The following is a 16,608-nucleotide window of genomic DNA, read 5'->3' on the forward strand; positions in this document are numbered from 1 at the left end:
GCCTGACTGTAGACGTACCTGCTAACCTCCTTATGTGTGTGGCTGGGATAGGTTGTGGGAAAAGCATGTGTAAGCATTGGGCCTGAACTCCCGTGTATCTGAGTTGAATACAGCGATTTCCAACATCCTTCTTCAATAGGAGTGTAGCTAGGTTCCAACTCCCATGTCCGAGTGGGTAGCAGACATCTGCCTCCCATGCATACGCACTTCTGAGAGTTGAGCTTATGGCCTCTAACCCTACATCCTGCCTGCCGCTACCTTTCGCTTCCAAAAGGCCTAGGCTCGCTGCTTGACGTAAGTGTTGGGAGAGGTAACTGGAATCTCCCGGCACACAAGACGAGTGCCTCCAAGCTCAATCAAGAGATTTCCTAGTAATTCCTGGGGTAGACTGGTGCTACGTACTAAGTTCCATACGTGAGTAGGTAGTTGAACGCCTTGTCCTGAAACATCTTACTTCTGAGAGTTGAGCTCACCCTCAGTCCCTCACAGGTCCACACTGCCTGCAGAGTGAGTTTCGCACGTCTTCACCAGAGACGTTTGCCAGAGGCTTCTGAGACGCAAGTTAACAATGCAGACCTGGAGGGTATCTCCAGGTGCAGTAGAGTGGTACTCTGGGAACCTCCTGTCTCAGAATACTGCTACCTTCACCCTGCCATAAGAATGCAGCTAGTTGACAGCTGGCTTCAACGCATGCTTCCCTGTGAGAGCTAAGGACAGGGCACAACCCTCCCGCATCCTGCTTGACTGTAGAAGGAGCTGCTAACGTCCTCATGTTAGTGGCAGGGAAAGGTTGTGCGAAAAGCATGTGGAATCGTTGTGCCTGAACCCACGTGTATCTGAGTTGAATACAGCGATTTCCAAAGTCCTTCTTCCTCAGAGTGTAGCTAGGTTCCCACTCGCATGTCCGAGTGGGTAGCAGACATCTGCCTCCCATGCATACCCACTTCTGAGAGTTGAGCTTATGGCCTGTAACCCTACCTCCTGCCTGCAGCTACCTTTCGCTTCCAAAAGGCCTAGGCTCGCTGCTTCACCGAAGTGTTGGGAGAGGTAACTGGAATCTCCCGGCACACAAGACTAGTGCCTCCAAGCTCAATCCAGCGATTTCCCAGTAATTCCTGGGGTAGACTGGTGCTACATACTAAGTTCCATATGTGAGAAGGTAGCTGAAGGCCTTGTCCAAAATCATCTTACTGCTGAGAGTTGAGCTCACCCTCAGTCCCTCACAGTTCCACACTGCCTGCAGAGTAGGTTTCCCACGTCTTCACCAGAGACTTTTGCCAGAGGCTTCTGAGATGCAAGTTAACAATGCAGACCTGGAGGGTATCTCCAGGTGCAGTAGAGTGGTAATCTGGGAACCTCCTTACTCAGAATACTGCTACCTTCACACTGTCATAAGAATGCAGCTAGTTGAGAGCTGGCTTCTAGGCATGCTTCCCTGTGAGAGCTGAGGACAGGGCAGAACCCTCCCGCACCCTGCCTGACTGTAGACGTACCTGCTAACCTCCTTATGTGTGTGGCTGGGATAGGTTGTGGGAAAAGCATGTGTAAGCATTGGGCCTGAACTCCCGTGTATCTGAGTTGAATACAGCGATTTCCAACATCCTTCTTCAATAGGAGTGTAGCTAGGTTCCAACTCCCATGTCCGAGTGGGTAGCAGACATCTGCCTCCCATGCATACGCACTTCTGAGAGTTGAGCTTATGGCCTCTAACCCTACATCCTGCCTGCCGCTACCTTTCGCTTCCAAAAGGCCTAGGCTCGCTGCTTGACGCAAGTGTTGGGAGAGGTAACTGGAATCTCCCGGCACACAAGACGAGTGCCTCCAAGCTCAATCCAGCGATTTCCCAGTCATTCCTGGGGTAGACTGGTGCTACATACTAAGTTCCATATGTGAGAAGGTAGCTGAACGCCTTGTCCCAAATCATCTTACTGCTGAGAGTTGAGCTCACCCTCAGTCCCTCACAGTTCCACACTGCCTGCAGAGTAGGTTTCCCACGTCTTCACCAGAGACTTTTGCCAGAGGCTTCTGAGACGCAAGTTAACAATGCAGACCTGGAGGGTATCTCCAGGTGCAGTAGAGTGGTAATCTGGGAACCTCCTGTCTCAGAATACTGCTACCTTCACCCTGCCATAAGAATGCAGCTAGTTGACAGCTGGCTTCAAGGCATGCTTCCCTGTGAGAGCTAAGCACAGGGCACAACCCTCCCGCATCCTGCTTGACTGTAGAAGGAGCTGCTAACGTCCTCATGTTAGTGGCAGGGAAAGGTTGTGCGAAAAGCATGTGGAATCGTTGTGCCTGAACCCACGTGTATCTGAGTTGAATACAGCGATTTCCAAAGTCCTTCTTCATCAGAGTGTAGCTAGGTTCCCACTCGCATGTCCGAGTGGGTAGCAGACATCTGCCTCCCATGCATACCCACTTCTGTGAGTTGAGCTTATGGCCTGTAACCCTACCTCCTGCCTGCAGCTACCTTTCGCTTCCAAAAGGCCTAGGCTCGCTGCTTCACCGAAGTGTTGGGAGAGGTAACTGGAATCTCCCGGCACACAAGACGAGTGCCTCCAAGCTCAATCCAGCGATTTCCCAGTCATTCCTGGGGTAGACTGGTGCTACATACTAAGTTCCATATGTGAGAAGGTAGCTGAAGGCCTTGTCCAAAATCATCTTACTGCTGAGAGTTGAGCTCACCCTCAGTCCCTCACAGTTCCACACTGCCTGCAGAGTAGGTTTCCCACGTCTTCACCAGAGACTTTTGCCAGAGGCCTCTGAGACGCAAGTTAACAATGCAGACCTGGAGGGTATCTCCAGGTGCAGTAGAGTGGTAATCTGGGAACCTCCTGTCTCAGAATACTGCTACATTCACACTGTCATAAGAATGCAGCTAGTTGAGAGCTGGCTTCTAGGCATGCTTCCCTGTGAGAGCTGAGGACAGGGCAGAACCCTCCCGCACCCTGCCTGACTGTAGGCGTACCTTCTAACCTCCTTATGTTAGTGGCTGGGATAGGTTGTGGGAAAAGCATGTGTAAGCATTGGGCCTGAACTCCCGTGTATCTGAGTTGAATACAGCGATTTCCAACATCCTTCTTCAATAGGAGTGTAGCTAGGTTCCAACTCCCATGTCCGAGTGGGTAGCAGACATCTGCCTCCCATGCATACACACTTCTGAGAGTTGACCTTATGGCCTGTAACCCTACATCCTGCCTGCCGCTACCTTTCGCTTCGAAAAGGCCTAGGCTCGCTGCTTGACGCAAGTGTTGGGAGAGGTAACTGGAATCTCCCGGCACACAAGACGAGTGAATCCAAGCTCAATCAAGCGATTTCCTAGTAATTCCTGGGGTAGACTGTTGCTACATACTAAGTTCCATACGTGAGTAGGTAGTTGAACGCCTTGTCGAAAAACATCTTACTTCTGAGAGTTGAGCTCACCCTCAGTCCCTCACAGTTCCACACTGCCTGCAGAGTGAGTTTCGCACGTCTTCACCAGAGACGTTTGCCAGAGGCTTCTGAGACGCAAGTTAACAATGCAGACCTGGAGGGTATCTCCAGGTGCAGTAGAGTGGTAATCTGGGAACCTCCTGTCTCAGAATACTGCTACCTTCACCCTGCCATAAGAATGCAGCTAGTTGACAGCTGGCTTCAAGACATGCTTCCCTGTGAGAGCTAAGGACAGGGCACAACCCTCCCGCATCCTGCTTGACTGTAGAAGGAGCTGCTAACGTTCTCATGTTAGTGGCAGGGAAAGGTTGTGCCAAAAGCATGTGGAATCGTTGTGCCTGAACCCACGTGTATCTGAGTTGAATACAGCGATTTCCAAAGTCCTTCTTCATCAGAGTGTAGCTAGGTTCCCACTCGCATGTCCGAGTGGGTAGCAGACATCTGCCTCCCATGCATACCCACTTCTGAGAGTTGAGCTTATGGCCTGTAACCCTACCTCCTGCCTGCAGCTACCTTTCGCTTCCAAAAGGCCTAGGCTCGCTGCTTCACCGAAGTGTTGGGAGAGGTAACTGGAATCTCCCGGCACACAAGACGAGTGCCTCCAAGCTCAATCCAGCGATTTCCCAGTCATTCCTGGGGTAGACTGGTGCTACATACTAAGTTCCATATGTGAGAAGGTAGCTGAACGCCTTGTCCAAAATCATCTTACTGCTGAGAGTTGAGCTCACCCTCAGTCCCTCACAGTTCCACACTGCCTGCAGAGTAGGTTTCCCACGTCTTCACCAGAGACTTTTGCCAGAGGCTTCTGAGACGCAAGTTAACAATGCAGACCTGGAGGGTATCTCCAGGTGCAGTAGAGTGGTAATCTGGGAACCTCCTGTCTCAGAATACTGCTACCTTCACCCTGCCATAAGAATGCAGCTAGTTGACAGCTGGCTTCAAGGCATGCTTCCCTGTGAGAGCTAAGGACAGGGCACAACCCTCCCGCATCCTGCTTGACTGTAGAAGGAGCTGCTAACGTCCTCATGTTAGTGGCAGGGAAAGGTTGTGCGAAAAGCATGTGGAATCGTTGTGCCTGAACCCACGTGTATCTGAGTTGAATACAGCGATTTCCAAAGTCCTTCTTCATCAGAGTGTAGCTAGGTTCCCACTCGCATGTCCGAGTGGGTAGCAGACATCTGCCTCCCATGCATACACACTTCTGAGAGTTGAGCTTATGGCCTGTAACCCTACCTCCTGCCTGCAGCTACCTTTCGCTTCCAAAAGGCCTAGGCTCGCTGCTTCACCGAAGTGTTGGGAGAGGTAACTGGAATCTCCCGGCACACAAGACGAGTGCCTCCAAGCTCAATCCAGCGATTTCCCAGTCATTCCTGGGGTAGACTGGTGCTACATACTAAGTTCCATATGTGAGAAGGTAGCTGAACGCCTTGTCCAAAATCATCTTACTGCTGAGAGTTGAGCTCACCCTCAGTCCCTTACAGTTCCACACTGCCTGCAGAGTAGGTTTCCCACGTCTTCACCAGAGACTTTTGCCAGAGGCCTCTGAGACGCAAGTTAACAATGCAGACCTGGAGGGTATCTCCAGGTGCAGTAGAGTGGTAATCTGGGAACCTCCTTACTCAGAATACTGCTACCTTCACACTGTCATAAGAATGCAGCTAGTTGAGAGCTGGCTTCTAGGCATGCTTCCCTGTGAGAGCTGAGGACAGGGCAGAACCCTCCCGCACCCTGCCTGACTGTAGACGTACCTGCTAACCTCCTTATGTGTGTGGCTGGGATAGGTTGTGGGAAAAGCATGTGTAAGCATTGGGCCTGAACTCCCGTGTATCTGAGTTGAATACAGCGATTTCCAACATCCTTCTTCAATAGGAGTGTAGCTAGGTTCCAACTCCCATGTCCGAGTGGGTAGCAGACATCTGCCTCCCATGCATACGCACTTCTGAGAGTTGAGCTTATGGCCTCTAACCCTACATCCTGCCTGCCGCTACCTTTCGCTTCCAAAAGGCCTAGGCTCGCTGCTTGACGTAAGTGTTGGGAGAGGTAACTGGAATCTCCCGGCACACAAGACGAGTGCCTCCAAGCTCAATCAAGAGATTTCCTAGTAATTCCTGGGGTAGACTGGTGCTACGTACTAAGTTCCATACGTGAGTAGGTAGTTGAACGCCTTGTCCAGAAACATCTTACTTCTGAGAGTTGAGCTCACCCTCAGTCCCTCACAGGTCCACACTGCCTGCAGAGTGAGTTTCGCACGTCTTCACCAGAGACGTTTGCCAGAGGCTTCTGAGACGCAAGTTAACAATGCAGACCTGGAGGGTATCTCCAGGTGCAGTAGAGTGGTACTCTGGGAACCTCCTGTCTCAGAATACTGCTACCTTCACCCTGCCATAAGAATGCAGCTAGTTGACAGCTGGCTTCAACGCATGCTTCCCTGTGAGAGCTAAGGACAGGGCACAACCCTCCCGCATCCTGCTTGACTGTAGAAGGAGCTGCTAACGTCCTCATGTTAGTGGCAGGGAAAGGTTGTGCGAAAAGCATGTGGAATCGTTGTGCCTGAACCCACGTGTATCTGAGTTGAATACAGCGATTTCCAAAGTCCTTCTTCCTCAGAGTGTAGCTAGGTTCCCACTCGCATGTCCGAGTGGGTAGCAGACATCTGCCTCCCATGCATACCCACTTCTGAGAGTTGAGCTTATGGCCTGTAACCCTACCTCCTGCCTGCAGCTACCTTTCGCTTCCAAAAGGCCTAGGCTCGCTGCTTCACCGAAGTGTTGGGAGAGGTAACTGGAATCTCCCGGCACACAAGACTAGTGCCTCCAAGCTCAATCCAGCGATTTCCCAGTAATTCCTGGGGTAGACTGGTGCTACATACTAAGTTCCATATGTGAGAAGGTAGCTGAAGGCCTTGTCCAAAATCATCTTACTGCTGAGAGTTGAGCTCACCCTCAGTCCCTCACAGTTCCACACTGCCTGCAGAGTAGGTTTCCCACGTCTTCACCAGAGACTTTTGCCAGAGGCTTCTGAGATGCAAGTTAACAATGCAGACCTGGAGGGTATCTCCAGGTGCAGTAGAGTGGTAATCTGGGAACCTCCTTACTCAGAATACTGCTACCTTCACACTGTCATAAGAATGCAGCTAGTTGAGAGCTGGCTTCTAGGCATGCTTCCCTGTGAGAGCTGAGGACAGGGCAGAACCCTCCCGCACCCTGCCTGACTGTAGACGTACCTGCTAACCTCCTTATGTGTGTGGCTGGGATAGGTTGTGGGAAAAGCATGTGTAAGCATTGGGCCTGAACTCCCGTGTATCTGAGTTGAATACAGCGATTTCCAACATCCTTCTTCAATAGGAGTGTAGCTAGGTTCCAACTCCCATGTCCGAGTGGGTAGCAGACATCTGCCTCCCATGCATACGCACTTCTGAGAGTTGAGCTTATGGCCTCTAACCCTACATCCTGCCTGCCGCTACCTTTCGCTTCCAAAAGGCCTAGGCTCGCTGCTTGACGCAAGTGTTGGGAGAGGTAACTGGAATCTCCCGGCACACAAGACGAGTGCCTCCAAGCTCAATCCAGCGATTTCCCAGTCATTCCTGGGGTAGACTGGTGCTACATACTAAGTTCCATATGTGAGAAGGTAGCTGAACGCCTTGTCCCAAATCATCTTACTGCTGAGAGTTGAGCTCACCCTCAGTCCCTCACAGTTCCACACTGCCTGCAGAGTAGGTTTCCCACGTCTTCACCAGAGACTTTTGCCAGAGGCTTCTGAGACGCAAGTTAACAATGCAGACCTGGAGGGTATCTCCAGGTGCAGTAGAGTGGTAATCTGGGAACCTCCTGTCTCAGAATACTGCTACCTTCACCCTGCCATAAGAATGCAGCTAGTTGACAGCTGGCTTCAAGGCATGCTTCCCTGTGAGAGCTAAGCACAGGGCACAACCCTCCCGCATCCTGCTTGACTGTAGAAGGAGCTGCTAACGTCCTCATGTTAGTGGCAGGGAAAGGTTGTGCGAAAAGCATGTGGAATCGTTGTGCCTGAACCCACGTGTATCTGAGTTGAATACAGCGATTTCCAAAGTCCTTCTTCATCAGAGTGTAGCTAGGTTCCCACTCGCATGTCCGAGTGGGTAGCAGACATCTGCCTCCCATGCATACCCACTTCTGTGAGTTGAGCTTATGGCCTGTAACCCTACCTCCTGCCTGCAGCTACCTTTCGCTTCCAAAAGGCCTAGGCTCGCTGCTTCACCGAAGTGTTGGGAGAGGTAACTGGAATCTCCCGGCACACAAGACGAGTGCCTCCAAGCTCAATCCAGCGATTTCCCAGTCATTCCTGGGGTAGACTGGTGCTACATACTAAGTTCCATATGTGAGAAGGTAGCTGAACGCCTTGTCCAAAATCATCTTACTGCTGAGAGTTGAGCTCACCCTCAGTCCCTCACAGTTCCACACTGCCTGCAGAGTAGGTTTCCCACGTCTTCACCAGAGACTTTTGCCAGAGGCCTCTGAGACGCAAGTTAACAATGCAGACCTGGAGGGTATCTCCAGGTGCAGTAGAGTGGTAATCTGGGAACCTCCTGTCTCAGAATACTGCTACATTCACACTGTCATAAGAATGCAGCTAGTTGAGAGCTGGCTTCTAGGCATGCTTCCCTGTGAGAGCTGAGGACAGGGCAGAACCCTCCCGCACCCTGCCTGACTGTAGGCGTACCTTCTAACCTCCTTATGTTAGTGGCTGGGATAGGTTGTGGGAAAAGCATGTGTAAGCATTGGGCCTGAACTCCCGTGTATCTGAGTTGAATACAGCGATTTCCAACATCCTTCTTCAATAGGAGTGTAGCTAGGTTCCAACTCCCATGTCCGAGTGGGTAGCAGACATCTGCCTCCCATGCATACACACTTCTGAGAGTTGACCTTATGGCCTGTAACCCTACATCCTGCCTGCCGCTACCTTTCGCTTCGAAAAGGCCTAGGCTCGCTGCTTGACGCAAGTGTTGGGAGAGGTAACTGGAATCTCCCGGCACACAAGACGAGTGAATCCAAGCTCAATCAAGCGATTTCCTAGTAATTCCTGGGGTAGACTGTTGCTACATACTAAGTTCCATACGTGAGTAGGTAGTTGAACGCCTTGTCGAAAAACATCTTACTTCTGAGAGTTGAGCTCACCCTCAGTCCCTCACAGTTCCACACTGCCTGCAGAGTGAGTTTCGCACGTCTTCACCAGAGACGTTTGCCAGAGGCTTCTGAGACGCAAGTTAACAATGCAGACCTGGAGGGTATCTCCAGGTGCAGTAGAGTGGTAATCTGGGAACCTCCTGTCTCAGAATACTGCTACCTTCACCCTGCCATAAGAATGCAGCTAGTTGACAGCTGGCTTCAAGACATGCTTCCCTGTGAGAGCTAAGGACAGGGCACAACCCTCCCGCATCCTGCTTGACTGTAGAAGGAGCTGCTAACGTTCTCATGTTAGTGGCAGGGAAAGGTTGTGCCAAAAGCATGTGGAATCGTTGTGCCTGAACCCACGTGTATCTGAGTTGAATACAGCGATTTCCAAAGTCCTTCTTCATCAGAGTGTAGCTAGGTTCCCACTCGCATGTCCGAGTGGGTAGCAGACATCTGCCTCCCATGCATACCCACTTCTGAGAGTTGAGCTTATGGCCTGTAACCCTACCTCCTGCCTGCAGCTACCTTTCGCTTCCAAAAGGCCTAGGCTCGCTGCTTCACCGAAGTGTTGGGAGAGGTAACTGGAATCTCCCGGCACACAAGACGAGTGCCTCCAAGCTCAATCCAGCGATTTCCCAGTCATTCCTGGGGTAGACTGGTGCTACATACTAAGTTCCATATGTGAGAAGGTAGCTGAACGCCTTGTCCAAAATCATCTTACTGCTGAGAGTTGAGCTCACCCTCAGTCCCTCACAGTTCCACACTGCCTGCAGAGTAGGTTTCCCACGTCTTCACCAGAGACTTTTGCCAGAGGCTTCTGAGACGCAAGTTAACAATGCAGACCTGGAGGGTATCTCCAGGTGCAGTAGAGTGGTAATCTGGGAACCTCCTGTCTCAGAATACTGCTACCTTCACCCTGCCATAAGAATGCAGCTAGTTGACAGCTGGCTTCAAGGCATGCTTCCCTGTGAGAGCTAAGGACAGGGCACAACCCTCCCGCATCCTGCTTGACTGTAGAAGGAGCTGCTAACGTCCTCATGTTAGTGGCAGGGAAAGGTTGTGCGAAAAGCATGTGGAATCGTTGTGCCTGAACCCACGTGTATCTGAGTTGAATACAGCGATTTCCAAAGTCCTTCTTCATCAGAGTGTAGCTAGGTTCCCACTCGCATGTCCGAGTGGGTAGCAGACATCTGCCTCCCATGCATACACACTTCTGAGAGTTGAGCTTATGGCCTGTAACCCTACCTCCTGCCTGCAGCTACCTTTCGCTTCCAAAAGGCCTAGGCTCGCTGCTTCACCGAAGTGTTGGGAGAGGTAACTGGAATCTCCCGGCACACAAGACGAGTGCCTCCAAGCTCAATCCAGCGATTTCCCAGTCATTCCTGGGGTAGACTGGTGCTACATACTAAGTTCCATATGTGAGAAGGTAGCTGAACGCCTTGTCCAAAATCATCTTACTGCTGAGAGTTGAGCTCACCCTCAGTCCCTTACAGTTCCACACTGCCTGCAGAGTAGGTTTCCCACGTCTTCACCAGAGACTTTTGCCAGAGGCCTCTGAGACGCAAGTTAACAATGCAGACCTGGAGGGTATCTCCAGGTGCAGTAGAGTGGTAATCTGGGAACCTCCTTACTCAGAATACTGCTACATTCACACTGTCATAAGAATGCAGCTAGTTGAGAGCTGGCTTCTAGGCATGCTTCCCTGTGAGAGCTGAGGATAGGGCAGAACCCTCCCGCACCCTGCCTGACTGTAGGCGTACCTTCTAACCTCCTTATGTTAGTGGCTGGGATAGGTTGTGGGAAAAGCATGTGTAAGCATTGGGCCTGAACTCCCGTGTATCTGAGTTGAATACAGCGATTTCCAACATCCTTCTTCAATAGGAGTGTAGCTAGGTTCCAACTCCCATGTCCGAGTGGGTAGCAGACATCTGCCTCCCATGCATACACACTTCTGAGAGTTGACCTTATGGCCTGTAACCCTACATCCTGCCTGCCGCTACCTTTCGCTTCCAAAAGGCCTAGGCTCGCTGCTTGACGCAAGTGTTGGGAGAGGTAACTGGAATCTCCCGGCACACAAGACGAGTGCCTCCAAGCTCAATCAAGCGATTTCCTAGTAATTCCTGGGGTAGACAGGTGCTAGGTACTAAGTTCCATACGTGAGTAGGTAGTTGAACGCCTTGTCCAAAAACATCTTACTTCTGAGAGTTGAGCTCACCCTCAGTCCCTCACAGTTCCACACTGCCTGCAGAGTGAGTTTCGCACGTCTTCACCAGAGACGTTTGCCAGAGGCTTCTGAGACGCAAGTTAACAATGCAGACCTGGAGGGTATCTCCAGGTGCAGTAGAGTGGTAATCTGGGAACCTCCTGTCTCAGAATACTGCTACCTTCACCCAGCCATAAGAATGCAGCTAGTTGACAGCTGGCTTCAAGACATGCTTCCCTGTGAGAGCTAAGGACAGGGCACACACCTCCCGCATCCTGCTTGACTGTAGAAGGAGCTGCTAACGTTCTCATGTTAGTGGCAGGGAAAGATTGTGCCAAAAGCATGTGGAATCGTTGTGCCTGAACCCACGTGTATCTGAGTTGAATACAGCGATTTCCAAAGTCCTTCTTCATCAGAGTGTAGCTAGGTTCCCACTCGCATGTCCGAGTGGGTAGCAGACATCTGCCTCCCATGCATACCCACTTCTGAGAGTTGAGCTTATGGCCTGTAACCCTACCTCCTGCCTGCAGCTACCTTTCGCTTCCAAAAGGCCTAGGCTCGCTGCTTCACCGAAGTGTTGGGAGAGGTAACTGGAATCTCCCGGCACACAAGACGAGTGCCTCCAAGCTCAATCCAGCGATTTCCCAGTCATTCCTGGGGTAGACTGGTGCTACATACTAAGTTCCATATGTGAGAAGGTAGCTGAACGCCTTGTCCAAAATCATCTTACTGCTGAGAGTTGAGCTCACCCTCAGTCCCTCACAGTTCCACACTGCCTGCAGAGTAGGTTTCCCACGTCTTCACCAGAGACTTTTGCCAGAGGCTTCTGAGACGCAAGTTAACAATGCAGACCTGGAGGGTATCTCCAGGTGCAGTAGAGTGGTAATCTGGGAACCTCCTGTCTCAGAATACTGCTACCTTCACCCTGCCATAAGAATGCAGCTAGTTGACAGCTGGCTTCAAGGCATGCTTCCCTGTGAGAGCTAAGGACAGGGCACAACCCTCCCGCATCCTGCTTGACTGTAGAAGGAGCTGCTAACGTCCTCATGTTAGTGGCAGGGAAAGGTTGTGCGAAAAGCATGTGGAATCGTTGTGCCTGAACCCACGTGTATCTGAGTTGAATACAGCGATTTCCAAAGTCCTTCTTCATCAGAGTGTAGCTAGGTTCCCACTCGCATGTCCGAGTGGGTAGCAGACATCTGCCTCCCATGCATACACACTTCTGAGAGTTGAGCTTATGGCCTGTAACCCTACCTCCTGCCTGCAGCTACCTTTCGCTTCCAAAAGGCCTAGGCTCGCTGCTTCACCGAAGTGTTGGGAGAGGTAACTGGAATCTCCCGGCACACAAGACGAGTGCCTCCAAGCTCAATCCAGCGATTTCCCAGTCATTCCTGGGGTAGACTGGTGCTACATACTAAGTTCCATATGTGAAAAGGTAGCTGAACGCCTTGTCCAAAATCATCTTACTGCTGAGAGTTGAGCTCACCCTCAGTCCCTCACAGTTCCACACTGCCTGCAGAGTAGGTTTCCCACGTCTTCACCAGAGACTTTTGCCAGAGGCCTCTGAGACGCAAGTTAACAATGCAGACCTGGAGGGTATCTCCAGGTGCAGTAGAGTGGTAATCTGGGAACCTCCTTACTCAGAATACTGCTACATTCACACTGTCATAAGAATGCAGCTAGTTGAGAGCTGGCTTCTAGGCATGCTTCCCTGTGAGAGCTGAGGACAGGGCAGAACCCTCCCGCACCCTGCCTGACTGTAGGCGTACCTTCTAACCTCCTTATGTTAGTGGCTGGGATAGGTTGTGGGAAAAGCATGTGTAAGCATTGGGCCTGAACTCCCGTGTATCTGAGTTGAATACAGCAATTTCCAACATCCTTCTTCAATAGGAGTGTAGCTAGGTTCCAACTCCCATGTCCGAGTGGGTAGCAGACATCTGCCTCCCATGCATACACACTTCTGAGAGTTGACCTTATGGCCTGTAACCCTACATCCTGCCTGCCGCTACCTTTCGCTTCGAAAAGGCCTAGGCTCGCTGCTTGACGCAAGTGTTGGGAGAGGTAACTGGAATCTCCCGGCACACAAGACGAGTGCCTCCAAGCTCAATCAAGCGATTTCCTAGTAATTCCTGGGGTAGACAGTTGCTAGGTACTAAGTTCCATACGTGAGTAGGTAGTTGAAGGCCTTGTCCAAAAGCATCTTACTTCTGAGAGTTGAGCTCACCCTCAGTCCCTCACATTTCCACACTGCCTGCAGAGTGAGTTTCGCACGTCTTCACCAGAGACGTTTGCCAGAGGCTTCTGAGACGCAAGTTAACAATGCAGACCTGGAGGGTATCTCCAGGTGCAGTGAGTGGTAATCTGGGAACCTCCTGTCTCAGAATACTGCTACCTTCACCCTGCCATAAGAATGCAGCTAGTTGACAGCTGGCTTCAAGGCATGCTTCCCTGTGAGAGCTAAGGACAGGGCACAACCCTCCCGCATCCTGCTTGACTGTAGAAGGAGCTGCTAACGTCCTCATGTTAGTGGCAGGGAAAGGTTGTGCGAAAAGCATGTGGAATCGTTGTGCCTGAACCCACGTGTATCTGAGTTGAATACAGCGATTTCCAAAGTCCTTCTTCATCAGAGTGTAGCTAGGTTCCCACTCGCATGTCCGAGTGGGTAGCAGACATCTGCCTCCCATGCATACACACTTCTGAGAGTTGAGCTTATGGCCTGTAACCCTACCTCCTGCCTGCAGCTACCTTTCGCTTCCAAAAGGCCTAGGCTCGCTGCTTCACCGAAGTGTTGGGAGAGGTAACTGGAATCTCCCGGCACACAAGACGAGTGCCTCCAAGCTCAATCCAGCGATTTCCCAGTCATTCCTGGGGTAGACTGGTGCTACATACTAAGTTCCATATGTGAGAAGGTAGCTGAACGCCTTGTCCAAAATCATCTTACTGCTGAGAGTTGAGCTCACCCTCAGTCCCTCACAGTTCCACACTGCCTGCAGAGTAGGTTTCCCACGTCTTCACCAGAGACTTTTGCCAGAGGCCTCTGAGACGCAAGTTAACAATGCAGACCTGGAGGGTATCTCCAGGTGCAGTAGAGTGGTAATCTGGGAACCTCCTTACTCAGAATACTGCTACATTCACACTGTCATAAGAATGCAGCTAGTTGAGAGCTGGCTTCTAGGCATGCTTCCCTGTGAGAGCTGAGGACAGGGCAGAACCCTCCCGCACCCTGCCTGACTGTAGGCGTACCTTCTAACCTCCTTATGTTAGTGGCTGGGATAGGTTGTGGGAAAAGCATGTGTAAGCATTGGGCCTGAACTCCCGTGTATCTGAGTTGAATACAGCGATTTCCAACATCCTTCTTCAATAGGAGTGTAGCTAGGTTCCAACTCCCATGTCCGAGTGGGTAGCAGACATCTGCCTCCCATGCATACACACTTCTGAGAGTTGACCTTATGGCCTGTAACCCTACATCCTGCCTGCCGCTACCTTTCGCTTCGAAAAGGCCTAGGCTCGCTGCTTGACGCAAGTGTTGGGAGAGGTAACTGGAATCTCCCGGCACACAAGACGAGTGCCTCCAAGCCCAATCAAGCGATTTCCTAGTAATTCCTGGGGTAGACAAGTGCTAGGTACTAAGTTCCATACGTGAGTAGGTAGTTGAAGGCCTTGTCCAAAAACATCTTACTTCTGAGAGTTGAGCTCACCCTCAGTCCCTCATAGTTCCACACTGCCTGCAGAGTGAGTTTCGCACGTCTTCACCAGAGACGTTTGCCAGAGGCTTCTGAGACGCAAGTTAACAATGCAGACCTGGAGGGTATCTCCAGGTGCAGTAGAGTGGTAATCTGGGAACCTCCTGTCTCAGAATACTGCTACCTTCACCCTGCAATAAGAATGCAGCTAGTTGACAGCTGGCTTCAAGACATGCTTCCCTGTGAGAGCTAAGGACAGGGCACAACCCTCCCGCATCCTGCTTGACTGTGGAAGGAGCTGCTAACGTTCTAATGTTAGTGGCAGGGAAAGGTTGTGCCAAAAGCATGTGGAATCGTTGTGCCTGAACCCACGTGTATCTGAGTTGAATACAGCGATTTCCAAAGTCCTTCTTCATCAGAGTGTAGCTAGGTTCCCACTCGCATGTCCGAGTGGGTAGCAGACATCTGCCTCCCATGCATACACACTTCTGAGAGTTGAGCTTATGGCCTGTAACCCTACCTCCTGCCTGCAGCTACCTTTCGCTTCCAAAAGGCCTAGGCTCGCTGCTTCACCGAAGTGTTGGGAGCGGTAACTGGAATCTCCCGGCACACAAGACGAGTGCCTCCAAGCTCAATCCAGCGATTTCCCAGTCATTCCTGGGGTAGACTGGTGCTACATACTAAGTTCCGTATGTGAGAAGGTAGCTGAACGCCTTGTCCAAAATCATCTTACTGCTGAGAGTTGAGCTCACCCTCAGTCCCTCACAGTTCCACACTGCCTGCAGAGTAGGTTTCCCACGTCTTCACCAGAGACTTTTGCCAGAGGCCTCTGAGACGCAAGTTAACAATGCAGACCTGGAGGGTATCTCCAGGTGCAGTAGAGTGGTAATCTGGGAACCTCCTTACTCAGAATACTGCTACATTCACACTGTCATAAGAATGCAGCTAGTTGAGAGCTGGCTTCTAGGCATGCTTCCCTGTGAGAGCTGAGGACAGGGCAGAACCCTCCCGCACCCTGCCTGACTGTAGGCGTACCTTCTAACCTCCTTATGTTAGTGGCTGTGATAGGTTGTGGGAAAAGCATGTGTAAGCATTGGGCCTGAACTCCCGTGTATCAGAGTTGAATACAGAGATTTCCAACATCCTTCTTCAATAGGAGTGTAGCTAGGTTCCAACTCCCATGTCCGAGTGGGTAGCAGACATCTGCCTCCCATGCATACACACTTCTGAGAGTTGACCTTATGGCCTGTAACCCTACATCCTGCCTGCCGCTACCTTTCGCTTCCAAAAGGCCTAGGCTCGCTGCTTGACGCAAGTGTTGGGAGAGGTAACTGGAATCTCCCGGCACACAAGACGAGTGCCTCCAAGCTCAATCAAGCGATTTCCTAGTAATTCCTGGGGTAGACAGGTGCTAGGCACTAAGTTCCATACGTGAGTAGGTAGTTGAAGGCCTTGTCCAAAAACATCTTACTTCTGAGAGTTGAGCTCACCCTCAGTCCCTCACAGTTCCACACTGCCTGCAGAGTGAGTTTCGCACGTCTTCACCAGAGACGTTTGCCAGAGGCTTCTGAGACGCAAGTTAACAATGCAGACCTGGAGGGTATCTCCAGGTGCAGTAGAGTGGTAATCTGGGAACCTCCTTACTCAGAATACTGCTACATTCACACTGTCATAAGAATGCAGCTAGTTGAGAGCTGGCTTCTAGGCATGCTTCCCTGTGAGAGCTGAGGACAGGGCAGAACCCTCCCGCACCCTGCCTGACTGTAGGCGTACCTTCTAACCTCCTTATGTTAGTGGCTGGGATAGGTTGTGGGAAAAGCATGTGTAAGCATTGGGCCTGAACTCCCGTGTATCTGAGTTGAATACAGCGATTTCCAACATCCTTCTTCAATAGGAGTGAAGCTAGGTTCCAACTCCCATGTCCGAGTGGGTAGCAGACATCTGCCTCCCATGCATACACACTTCTGAGAGTTGAGCTTATGGCCTGTAACCCTACCTCCTGCCTGCAGCTACCTTTCGCTTCCAAAAGGCCTAGGCTCGCTGCTTCACCGAAGTGTTGGGAGAGGTAACTGGAATCTCCCGGCACACAAGACGAGTGCCTCCAAGCTCAATCCAGCGATTTCCCAGTCATTCCTGGGGT

This window comes from Canis aureus, chromosome 4 (assembly GCF_053574225.1).
Source record: "Canis aureus isolate CA01 chromosome 4, VMU_Caureus_v.1.0, whole genome shotgun sequence".
Classification (NCBI taxonomy): Eukaryota; Metazoa; Chordata; class Mammalia; order Carnivora; family Canidae; genus Canis; species Canis aureus.